This window comes from Lolium rigidum, chromosome 5 (assembly GCF_022539505.1).
Source record: "Lolium rigidum isolate FL_2022 chromosome 5, APGP_CSIRO_Lrig_0.1, whole genome shotgun sequence".
NCBI lineage: Eukaryota > Viridiplantae > Streptophyta > Magnoliopsida > Poales > Poaceae > Lolium > Lolium rigidum.
This window is the reverse complement of record NC_061512.1, coordinates 140,118,527-140,131,504: the sequence shown is the minus strand read 5'-3', so window position 1 is coordinate 140,131,504 and position 12,978 is coordinate 140,118,527.

Sequence of the window (12,978 nt, the reverse complement as noted above, 5' to 3'; positions counted from 1 at the left end):
GAGGTTCTCCTCTCCACCTTGTATCGGTTCGGCCGTTGTGGCTTTATTTATAAAGCGGGGCGAAAGCCTAGTTCGAAGAAGAAAGGACTAGGTAACTATGTATCGAAAGCTTATAGCAAATAACTTAATGACGTGATCTTATGCTACGCTTAATTGGGTATGTCCATTACATCATTCATATAATGACATAACCTTGTTATTAATAACATCCAATGTTCATGATCATGAAACTATGATTATCTATTAATCAAACAAGCTAGTTATACAAGAGGCTTACTAGGGACTCCTTGTTGTTCACATAACACACATGTACCAATGTTTCGGTTAATACAATTATAGCATGGTATGTAAACATTATCATAAAATCAAAGATATATTATAATAACCATTTTATTATTGCCTCTTGGGCATATCTCCAACACATATGTCTGAGAAAACTCCACTCAACCCTATCATACGCCTTGTGCATATCCAGCTTTACTGCACAAAGCCCAGTCTTCCTTGTCTTTTATTCTTAATCTTATGAACACACTCATATGCAACCAAGATATTATCAGTGATCAACCTTTCAGGGACAAAAGCACTTTGAGTTGGGATATGATGTCTCGAAGAATGACTTTTAGTCTCGCAGCAAGTATCTTGAAAATTATTTTGTAAACCACATTACATAGGGAGATAGGCCGAAATTGCGATACCTCTTCCGGATTATCAACTTTGGGGATTAAAACAATAATAGTTTCATTCCACCCTTCTGGAATCACTTTGTCATTAATTGCCTAAGAACAGCTCCTGTAATGTCCTCCCCAATGATGCGCCAAAACTTTTTATAAAAGATAGCATGTAATCCGTCCGGGCCAGGAGCTTTGAGGTCACCAATACTGAAAACAACCTTCTTTACATCATCAGCTGAGAAGGGGGGCATGAGCTTTGTATTCATATCCACTGTAACTCTTGGAATAACCTTTTCTAAGAAATTCGGATCCATAGCAGGATTGTCCGTAGTAAACAGGTTAATAAAATAATTCTCAATTATAGGATCTGATTGATTCGGTCTAGGTGAGTTCCAGCCAAGAGGTAATGTACTCCCTCCGTCCTAGTTCGCAAGGCAAAGTTTTCAAATATCTTGGCCCAAGGTGAATTCTCATTGGCTCTAAATTTGCACGTTAAAACATGCAAAAACTTTGCCTTTCACATGCATGGAGTACTAGTGCGCGGTGGTTTCACATGCATGGAGTACTAGTGCGTGGTGGGAGATTAAAAGAGGAGTGTTTGCATGCAAAAATGAATTAGTTTACTCCCACATTAAATGCAAAATGTGCCTAGGAGGTGAGGGATTTTGGGACAAATATTTTTTGGGAATTTGCCCTGCGAACTGGGACTGAGGGAGTATTCTGGATTAAAAGAAGTTACTAGAGCTGTAAAGAGAGAAATATGGCAAATTATAAAAAAAATCAGTGTAATGTTTTCAGATTTGAACAATTTTCAAATTTAAACATTTTCAAAAAATAATTTGAGCATTTTCAAAATTGAACAAATTTTAAATTTGAACAATTTTCATATTTGAACAATTTTTAAATATAAACATTTTTAGATTTGAATTTTTTCAAATTCGAACAATTTTATATTTGAAAATTTTCAAATTCGAATATTTTTTAGATTTGAACAATTTCTGAAAAAATAAAAAGAAACAGAAAACAAAAAAAACAAAAAACAAAACTAAACAGACAAAACAATTCAAAAAATCGACCAACACCCGAACTGGGCCGGCCCGTACCGCGCGTGGGGGTGAGCGGCGCGCGGTATGCACCGACCTGGTCGGTGTATAGGGTATTTACCAGGAATCAAACGCTTGACTATCGTTTTTGGCTAGGGTCGATGTTTGGGCCTTCACGTATTGAAGGAATCAGGAGCAAGTTTGTGAAACCTAGCGGCACTGTGTCCTGGACAGGATACGGGCGACGATGAATCGGCGGCGGCTTTTGAATCTGGTGGTGCAAAATTGCAGCGACGTGTATTCGCTTCGCCGCATCAACCCCTGGAAGCACCTCTTCCACGAGTCAACACAAGAAGCACAAGAGGCGGCAAACGACAAGAAGAGGAAGAGATTCGACAAGACCTTGCGGCGGCTGCCAGACCCTGTCGCTAGCTTCGATCCATCTCCCACTGTCTTCGCGTTCAGAGGCCTGCAGTGGTTCGAGCTCTTCGCGCCGCGCAGCAGCGAGGGCAGGGTCATCTACTCTACCATGGCCGGCGAGATGGCCATGTTCGACGCCGACAGGAACCTCTTCCTCACCCTACGCAGCCTCTCCCGTCCCAAGAAGGGAATGTTACCGATGGCCGTCTCCGTCACCCACCCCGGCGCCGACGAGGATAGCCTCTACGTCATGGACTGGCAGCCCTGTCGTCCGCTCCCTCCTCATGACTCCCACCCTGGCTCCTGCTTCGAGGTCCTCGAGTACACGCTCCGTCTTGGCAGAGACGCACGCGACAAGAGGTGGCGCTGCCGGCCTCTCCCCCCGCCTCCGTTCGTGCGTCACGACCATGCCTACATGACCTCCTACACCACCGTGGACACCGCGGACGGCTGCGCCTCCATCTGCGTTTCGTTCGACAATGGCTTGGGCACATACTGCTTCGACACGGCCCGCCTCGACCCCAGCCACCGGCTAGGCTGGAGCACCGTGGAGGAATGGAGGCACGTCGGGGAGTGGCAGATGCCGTTCGACGGCAGAGCCGAGCACGTCCGGGAGCTCGACACATGTCTGGGCTTCGAGGCTTGCAGACCCTACCACTTATGCGCCTTGGACCTCTCTGAGATGGACCGTGGCCAGCCGCCCGCAGTGGAGCACGTCTGGGAGGATCAGAGCCTGACCGAGAAAGAAGACTGCCCTATGCTTGTCAGGCTCGTCAACCTCGGCGGCGGCAGGTTCTGCATCGCCAAGGCGTTCACTACGACGACGATACTCATTTTGCTGTGCTCACAGGCATAGAGATGCTGCGCGACCAACAGGACCAGAGCCTCGGGGTTGTCAAGCACAAGCGAGTACGTTACACGTCCAGAACTGACATGATCCGGTGGGTGCTCTGATGAATAATGATTTGTTTCATTTTCCAACATGCGCGCTATAAATCGGCGCGCTATACCACGCTGCCGCCGCGCTGTAAACCGATGGCGCGCGCCGGAGCGATTTTGCCCCGCCGGATGCTTCATTTTGCAGCGCGCGTTGGCGCGCAAAAAAAACACCTCCGCCGGACGCTCTATTTTGCAGCGCGCGGGCGCGCGCAAACAACAAACAAACACAACTATGCATCGAACAAGATCAAAGAACCATATAAAATTCACAAATAAAATGTACCATCCAAATACAGGTTCAGAATGTGGGTCGCCATCGGATGTGGAGGAGCATGTTAGCTGGCGACGAGGAGGGGTGCCGCGCGCGGGCGGAAGCGTCGCCGTCGGCGAACCCTCTGTCTCCGGCGGCGGGATCTCGTTTCTTCTGCCTGCAGGAGGAAGACGATGACCCCGTTGAGGACGCTCGGGCGACAGCGGAGGAGGCGGCTTGGTCTGCCCTAGGTCTTGAGCCTGAGGTTCGGCAGTTCGGGCGGTCGCCGGCGTTGACCCAAGAGGAGGTGGAGGCGGATTTCTGGTCCAAGATAGGCTACCCGACCAGAGCGTCCAGGGCTTGGTCGCGTGCGACGGCGTCGGAGGTAAGTTCTTCGTTTTGCAGGTCGACGGAACGGGCTAGGTCATTGTCGCCTTCGGCACGGATGAAGACCAAAGGGACGACGACAAGGGCAGCGTCTTCTTCGCCTGTGGGTTTGAGGATCGCCCGCATGCCGCGGATCAAACCTTGGCGAGGACCGCTACCTCGACATCGTGTGACGCCGGCGCCCGTGTTCGGGGATTTCCTCTCTGTGGCCTCGACGCGGCGGCCGGCGGGGAAGGAGCTGCTGGTTCCTTCGATCGGGAGCGCACCTCCGCTCTGCCGGGTGATGCCATCGCGGCGATGTGGGGTGGCGGTGTCGAGCTCGGAGGCGGCTGCGCGGCCACCGGAGGATGAGGCGTCGATCATGCCGCGATTCAAGTCGCGCTTCGAATCGGCCTCGATGGCGCCCGCAGCTCTCCTTGCTGGGCCGCGTGCTGAGTGGGCTGGGCTTCGGTGGGCTGTCAGGGAGGCACAGCGTAGAGGCAACGAGGGGAACATGCAATCACGTACCGTGATCGACGCCCCTTGTCTCTCACATCGCGCCGCCGCCAGTCGTTCCCAGTCGCACGCCCCTTCGTCATCGTCGCCTTCGCTCGCTACGGCGCCGTCGTCTTCCGCTGCTCTCGCTTCGTCATCGTCATCGTCGCTCCGCTCCTCTTCGCGTCTCGCAGCCGCCGACTCGTCGTCGCCGACTTCGTGCTCTTCATCGCCGTGCTCTGTCTGGACGTCGCCGCCCGCGTGCTCTGGGCAGCGGCGATCGTTCGCCGAGGTAGTCGCTGGTTCCCCCTCGGCTGTGGAGATGGCCGGGGCTGCGAGGCCTCCGGCGCCTCCCGGGGCGACGGCGGCATTGGCTGCGCCCGCGTCTGCGCCCACGACCTCGGCAGCTGGGGCGGCTCCCTCTGGGGCGTCGTCGGCCGTCGGTCCGAGTCCCTACATGGGACCCCCTGGCTTCCAGGGGTGGCCGGCGGGGGTGCCCATGCCGCAACCCGCCCCTGCACCGAGACAGCCTGCCCCATACATGGGTCCTTCCGCGGGATATCGCCCGCCTTTTCGTCCGTCGGTGCCTCAGCCGCCGGTGCAGTTCACACCGCCTCAGCAGTACCAACACTTTCAAGGTTCGTTTCAGTATACTGTACCTAACCAGCAGAGTATGCTTCAGCCTCCCATGCAGCAGCCAGTACTCCAGCAGCCACTGCCGCAGCCTGGTCAGGTGAAGAAGAGGCGGAAGAAGAAGCCTGCTGTGGCTCAGGGGCAGCCGGCGTCTCCGGCAGGACAGCAGCTGCCACCCTTGGTGCAGGCTGTACCGCCCCTTGGACAGTTGGTGTCAGCTCCGATGGTGATTTCTGATACTCCTCAGGCCCCTGTGCAGCCTATGGTCCCTGCTCCTGATGTTGTTGCCACCAGTGGCGAAGCAGAAGAAGGCGGGAAGATGTTGAAAATGTGCTGTTAATACTCATGCTACTAAAGATTATAAGGCTATTCATTATTGTCTGATTTGTGATTCAGGGGCACATCCCACTATTAGGTGTCCGGTTCTGAAATTGCCTAGACCCACGAGCTTCTTTGTTGGTTGCGGTAATGATGCCACACTTGATCTTCAGATTCCAGACTCAGTGTATAAGCCACAGTTGATCTCTTCTGGAGCGCCCACAGCTTTAGTACAGGTGTCAGGGGAAGGGGTAGTATCTGCAGCTGATGTTCAGAGTCTGATGGCCCGCATGTGTCCAGGGAACCCAGCGTGGAGATGGGAGTGAAAGAACATCTCTCATATTATGTTTTGAGTGTTTGATGTCAATGTATGTGATACACTAATGTTTGTTTAAGTGGTACAGGAATTATATAGATACATTTGTTTGTGTGTTGGATGTGGTCAGTGCTGTCAAAAAGCATCAGCAGAAAACTCACCAGGCCGGATAATCCGGGCCGGATATTTCCAAAATATCCGGCCCCCAGAATTTCGGCTAAGGACTTGAGGAAATGCAGCTCAGTATAGGGGCCGGACATTTGCCCGGATATTGTCCCGGTTTTGTTCCAGGGCTGGATATTTCAAGAATATCCGGCCCCCTCGAAAATGGCTAAGGACTTGAAGAATTGCCTCTCTGGATAGGGGCCGGACATTTGCCCGGACATTGTCATGGTTTTGTACCTAGAGGCCGGATTATCCGGGGGGGGGTGGATTATCCGGCCCTTACTTAGGCCGGATTATCCGGCCCCCCGAAAAGCTCAACGGCTGGATTTTGGGGAGGGGTATTTATACCCCTCTTCTTCTTCCTTACCCCTTTGCTCAATCATTGCACAAGAAATCTGCCAAGCTTCACCTCCATTAGAGCCACCTCAAGAAACACAAGATTTGCAAGATCTCCTTCCTCCCCCAACCAAATCTCTTGATCTTTGGAGATTCAAAGGAGAAGCCACCGATCTACATCCTCACCGAAGCGTTTTTCATTTCCCCCTCATTTGTTTGAGGGATCTCATGCTAGTGTTCCTATTTGGTTCCCTAGTTGATTTGTTGTTGATGTGTTGTTGTTGATTGTTGTATTGTTACAGATTTGGGAGCCTCCAATTCGAGTTGTGGATGTGTGCCCCAAGAACCTTGTAAAGGCCCGGTTTCCGCCTCGAGGAAATCCCTTAGTGGAAGTGGGCTAGGCCTTCGTGGCGTTGCTCACGGGAGATCTGAGTGAAGCCTTCGTGGCTGTTGGTTTGGCTTGCGTAGCAACCACACTCCTCCAAACGTAGACGTACCTTCTTGCAAAGGAAGGGAACTACGGGAATCATCTCCGTGTCATCGCGTGCTCCACTCTCGGTTACCTCTATCCCATTCTATCTCCTATATATTGCGTAGCTATATCTTGCTTAGTTAATAACCTTGTCATATAGGTAAATTCACTTAGTTCCATATCTAGAGAATTTACCTTTGTGTCAAGCCTAAATTGAAAAATAACTAAAAATTGGGTAGCACCTATTCACCCCCCCTCTAGGTGCGGCATACGATCCTTTCAATTGGTATCAGAGCCTCGGCTCTTATTTCGGGCTTAACCGCCTAAGAGTATGCCGAACGAGGATCCCACGGAAGAGGCCACCAAGACGGTCTCCATGGAAGACTTCAATTCGTTGAAGTCCTCCATGGAAGCCCAAATGGAAAGCATGAAAAAGATGATTGCCGAGCTTTTGGCTCCGGCCCTTCCCAAGGCTCCTAGTGTAGAGGTAAAGGACACGGGTGCGTTATAAGAGGGTGAGGCTTCGGAATTACCCTCCTCTACCAAACCCGTGGAAGGTGATAACTTAAACACCTTAAAAAATCCCATTGCATCTCCTAGGACAACTAGTGGAGGTGATAGCTACAATCGAGTAGCTCCACCTTTTCTATCTCCCGATATACCGGTTCCCCATCCCCATATGAACATTCGGGGCGATCCACCTAAGTTTTCCATTGAGAATTTCGATACTTGGCAATTTGAGTTTCGCTCTCATGTTTGCGAGTGCCTCCAATGAACTTTGGAGAATCATCTTGGAAGGCTTCAAGCCATACAACCCCGACAAGTTGACTAGAAGAGAAGCGGTTGATAGTCAACTCAACAACACCGCCTTGCACATGATTCAAACTAGTGTGGGGACAAAGGAATTGCATCGTGTTCGGAACTACACCACCGCCAAGGAAGCTTGGGACGGTTTGTCCGCTAGTTGCATTGGAAGTGAGAGCACAAGGAGGAACAAGTACAATGCTCTTAAGAATAAAGCCGAAGGTTTCTTGAGGCTACCGGATGAAGATCATGAACTCATGTATGGAAGACTTCTCACCGTTGCCGATGCCTTCCGGTTGATTGGTGCCACTCACATCAATGACTCTTGGATCAAGGAGAAGTACATTGAATGCATGATGCCGTTTGTACCCATTGACGTCAAGACTCTTGTAGGGAGGGAATGTTATTCCTCTCTCACTTCTCAACAAGTGGTGCACGAGATGCAAGCTCTCAAGGTGCTTGAAGAAAACTCTCATGACTCTCGCAACCGAGCTCTTGGGATGACAAAAGGGTCCAACCTTGCCTTGGCAGTCAACTCCGTTGAAGAAGTGATTCCTCAAGAATCTTCTAGGGCATCTTGGAGTATGTCCTATCCGGAAGATTTGCAATGCCACTACCATGATCACATGGCCTTCCATGAAAAGTCCTTTTGGGTTGATCCCGCCAAGGCCAAGGAAGACAACATCAAGAGAAACAACAAAAGTGGGTTCACTAGCTTTGGTCCAAAGAGTAGATCATGCTACAATTGTGATGACAAGCGCCACTTCATTGCCGAATGCCCCTATGAGAATAGAGAGCTTCATAATGGGAGGCTCATTCCCAAGGACAAGAGCAAAGACACAAAGGGCAAGTATTCAAAAGCCCCCAACAAGAAATTCTACAACAACAAGACCAAGAAGGGCAAGAGACCCTCAAGGGTTGTGCTAGTAACAAGGGAAGAATATTCTACCGATGAAGTGGGAAGATCTAGTAGTGAGGAAGATGAAGAAAGCTCAAAGGAATTGGCCGCCATCGTCACCACCAACATTCCATCTTCATCTCTCTTTGACTCCCCCAATGAGAATTCTCATATCAAGAATGCACATTGCTTCATGGCAAGGTCCTCCTTGGACACGTCTATTGTGCTATCAACTCAAGAAGAGTATACCTCCGGAGATGATGATGTTGATGATGAAGAAGATGCAACCTCTAATGGATTGGTCGCTCTTGCCTCCCTCTCCACTAACTCTTCATCACCAAGTGAATCCCCCAATGAGGTCATTCATGTGGAGGAAGAAAGTTGCCTCATGGCTAAATCCTCCGAGGTATCATCCCCTAGCCCCTCTATGCCTAACATATCTAGTGATCTAGGGGTTGATGATGCTAGTCTAAAAGTGAAATAAGAAATGCTAGATTTTGATGATTTCATTCTCAACCTACAAGGTAACACTAAAAAGCATGTTTCAAATCTCATGGTTCGTATAGCTCAACAAAGTGATATTATTGAGAAAAAGGGTCAAATAGAGAGAGAAGACTCTCTTGAAATCCATGCTCTTAAAAATGCTCTTGAGGAAAGTCAAGAAACTATAGCTTCTCTTGAGGAGAGGCTAGAAACTCTTGAAGAGCCTCAAGATAAAATTAACAAGCTCACAAAAGCTAGAGATCTTGCTAGGGCTAAGACTAAAGTGCTTAAAAAGGAAAAGGCCCAATTTGAGGTTGATCATGAGAAACTTGTGAAGGATCTAGATGAACTAGACAAAGCTCACAAAGCTTTGAAGAGTGAATTCACTCTCCTATCCAAGTCTTATGAGCAACTTCAAATTAGGCTCTTGCTACATATGTTGTGCCTAGTTCCTCTACTCCTCTATGTGATCATGCAAATATTGTTGAGGAAAATGCTAGGTTGAAGGATGAACTTGCTAAGGCCTCCTCTCCCCAAAGTAAACTTTCTTTGGATGATCTTTTGAGTATGCAAAGATCAAACAATGGGAAGGAGGGCCTTGGTTATAATGCCAAGGCAAAGAAGGCAAACAAGCAAAAGGCCAAGCCCGCACAAGAGAAGAAGAAAGCCGTCACTAATGGTGAAGCCTCCAAGGGAAAAACCATGAATGATGATGATGCGGGAATTGCTAACCCTCACTATGTTTTATTTAAAGATTATTATGGTGATGTTTATGCTAAATATGTTGGCCCATATGATGGTTATGTTGCTTGGTCTATTTGGGTCCCAAAGACCCTTGTTGCTAACAAAAGAGGACCCATTGCGAAATGGGTACCTAAATCCAAGAATTGATCTCATGTAGGACTATGCCGTGGGAGGTTCAAAATGGGTACTTGATAGTGGATGTACAAGTCATATGACCGGCGGCAAGAACCTCGTCAAGGAGTTGAGGCCTAACATAAATGATATCACCGTCTCCTTTGGCGATAATTCTACATCCGAGGTATTGGGTTTTGGCAAGGTTGTGGTTGCACACAACATTACTCTTGTGGATGTCATGCTTGTCAAAACCCTTGGTTACAATTTTCTTTCCGTTTCCGCCCTTGGAAAGATGGGTTTCGCCGTCTTTATTGATAATGATATTGTGGTCCTCTTGTGGAGCAAGACTCTAAAAGTCGCTTTCGTTGGGTATCGCGAATACAACTTGTATGTGGTGGACTTTTCGGGGACCACCACGACAAGTGCGATGTTCCTATTCGGAAAGGCGGACGTGGGTTGGTTGTGGCATCGCCGCCTAGCCCATGTCAACATGAGAACTTTGCAAAGTCTTCACAAGGGGAACCATATTGTGGGACTAATGGAAAACGTGTCTTTTGCCAAAGATCGTGTTTGTAGGGCTTGTGTTGAAGGCAAAATGCATGACTCTCCGCATCCAAGAAAGACTATCATCTCTTCCAAGAGGATCTTGGAGCTCCTTCATGTGGATCTCTTTGGTCCCGTTACTCATGCAAGTCTTGGTGCGAAGAAACATTGCTTGGTGATTGTTGATGATTACTCAAGATACACTTGGGTCTACTTTCTCAAGACGAAAGATGAGACTCAACAAATATTCATTGACTTTGCTACCGAGGTGCAACGCCAACACAACCTCCTCATTATGGCAATAAGAAGTGACAACGGCTCCGAGTTCAAGAACTATACACTCAATGATTTTCTTAGTGATGAGGGGATTCGACATCAATATTCCGCTGCTTACACCCCTCAACAAAATGGTGTTGCGGAGAGGAAGAACCGGACTCTTATGGATATGGCAAGATCTATGATGGCGGAGTATAAATCCCGCTATAACTTTTGGGCGGAAGCCATCTCCACCGCTTGCCACTCCTCTAACCGGCTCTATCTCCGCAAGGGCTTGGACAAGACTCCATATGAAATACTCACCGGGAACAAGCCTAATATCTCATACTTCAAGGTGTTCGGGTGTAAGTGTTTCTACAAAATCAAAGGAGTTCGTTTGTCTAAATTTTCTCCTAAAGCTTTGGAGGGTATATTTGTTGGTTACGGTGCCGAATCTCACACTTATAGAATCTTTGATGTATCCTCCGGGATTATCATTGAATCTTGTAGTGTGAAGTTCGAAGAAAATGATGGCTCCCAAGTGGGGCAAGTTGATGTTTGTGCAGGTGATGAAATGCCTCAAGATGCCATAGTAAGAATGGGTGTGGGATTTTTCCGCCCCATTGAGGGACACGGTGTGGCGTCTCGGGAATAACTATGCTCTACCACGGTGGAGCCCTCATCTTCTCAACATCAACAAACCCTACCTAGTGAAGCAAATGATGCACCAACCCAAGAACAAGAACAAGACCCTCCCTCTTGTGTGCAAGATCAAGGACAAGATCAAGGTCAAGATCAACCAAGCATTCATAATGGCTCCAATGAGGATCCAATCAACTCTTGCCCTTCTCCGAATATTGTTCAAGATCAAGCACATGAGATTGAGCAACCCCAAGCAATTGAGGAAGCTCAAGTTCAAGGTCAAGACGGGGACCCAAATGATCAAGTTGATCAAGTGACACCTCCAAGGCCTAGAAAGACCAAGGAGGAGATCGAGGCCCGTCGTCTAGCAAGAAGAGAAAGGAACCTCGAACTTCGTGGACACACTCATGACAAGGTTCTTGGTGATGTAAGGGCAAAGGTTTCCACAAGAAGGCAATTGGCGAATTTTAGCCATCATCATGCTTATATCTCCTTAGTGGAACCCAAGAAAGTATTTGAAGCCCTTGAAGATTCGGATTGGTTGGAAGCTATGCATGAAGAACTCAACAACTTCAAGCGCAACAAAGTGTGGACTTTAGTAAAGAAGCCAAAGGAGTGCCGCAATGTTATAGGCACTAAATGGATTTTCAAGAACAAGCAAGATGAGTTTGGAAATGTTGTGAGGAACAAGGCAAGATTGGTGGCTCAAGGGTTCTCTCAAGTTGAGGGAATTGACTTTGGAGAAACCTATGCTCCCGTGGCTCGCCTTGAGTCCATCCGTATAGTTCTTGCTTATGCTTCACATCATAACTTTAAGTTACAACAAATGGATGTGAAAAGTGCTTTTCTTAATGGTCCTTTGCATGAAGAGGTTTATGTTAAGCAACCCCCGGGGTTCGAGGATCTCAACTTTCCTAACCATGTCTACAAGCTTGATAAAGCACTTTATGGTCTCAAACAAGCTCCTAGAGCTTGGTACGAGCACCTTAAGGAATTGTTGGTAGACCGTGGGTTTGATGTTGGGCTAATCTACCCCACTCTTTTTACTAAGAGGGTCAATGGGGAGCTTTTCGTTTGCCAATTATATGTTGATGATATTATATTTGGCTCTACTAACAAAGCTTTCAATGATGAATTCTCAAAGCTTATGACCGATAGGTTTGAGATGTCTATGATGGGAGAGATGAAGTTCTTCCTTGGTTTTGAGATCAAGCAATTGAGGGAAGGAACCTTCATCAACCAAGCAAAATATCTCCAAGACATTCTCAAGAGGTTCAAGATGACCGAGATGAAGGGTGTGGCCACTCCTATGGTTACCAAATGTCATCTTGCACTAGATCCCAATGGTAAAGAGGTGGATCAAAAGGTATATCGCTCCATGATTGGATCCTTGCTTTACCTTTGTGCATCTAGACCGGACATAGTGTTGAGTGTTGGTGTGTGTGCAAGGTATCAAGCTTCTCCTAAGGAGAGCCACATGATGGATTTGGTTGATACCCCAAGATATGGTATTTGGTACCCCAAAGGCTCAAGCTTTATTCTCAATGGTTATACCGATGCGGATTGGGCGGGTGACAAAGGATGATAGGAAATCAACTTCCGGGGCTTGCCAATTCCTTGGTAGGTCCTTGGTGTGTTGGTCTTCTAAGAAGCAAAATTGTATATCTCTCTCCACCGCCGAAGCCGAATATGTTGCCGCCGCAAGTGGATGCACTCAATTGTTATGGATGAGGCAAACTTTAAAGGAATACGGTGTCATTTGTGACAAAGTGCCTCTATTGTGTGACAATGAAAGTGCCATCAAGATTGCCTATAATCCGGTGCAACATTCAATAACGAAGCATATTGAGATCCGGAATCATTTCATTAGGGATCATGTTGCCCGTGGTGATATTGAGCTTATCTATGTTCCAACCAAAGATCAACTTGCCGATATATTCACGAAGCCTCTTGATGAAGCAAGGTTCTCTTATTTGAGGAATGAGCTAAATATCATTGATTCAAGGAGTATAGCTTGACCATCTTGCAAACACACCTTTGTCTCAAAACTTTATTTGGTTTAGATGTGGGC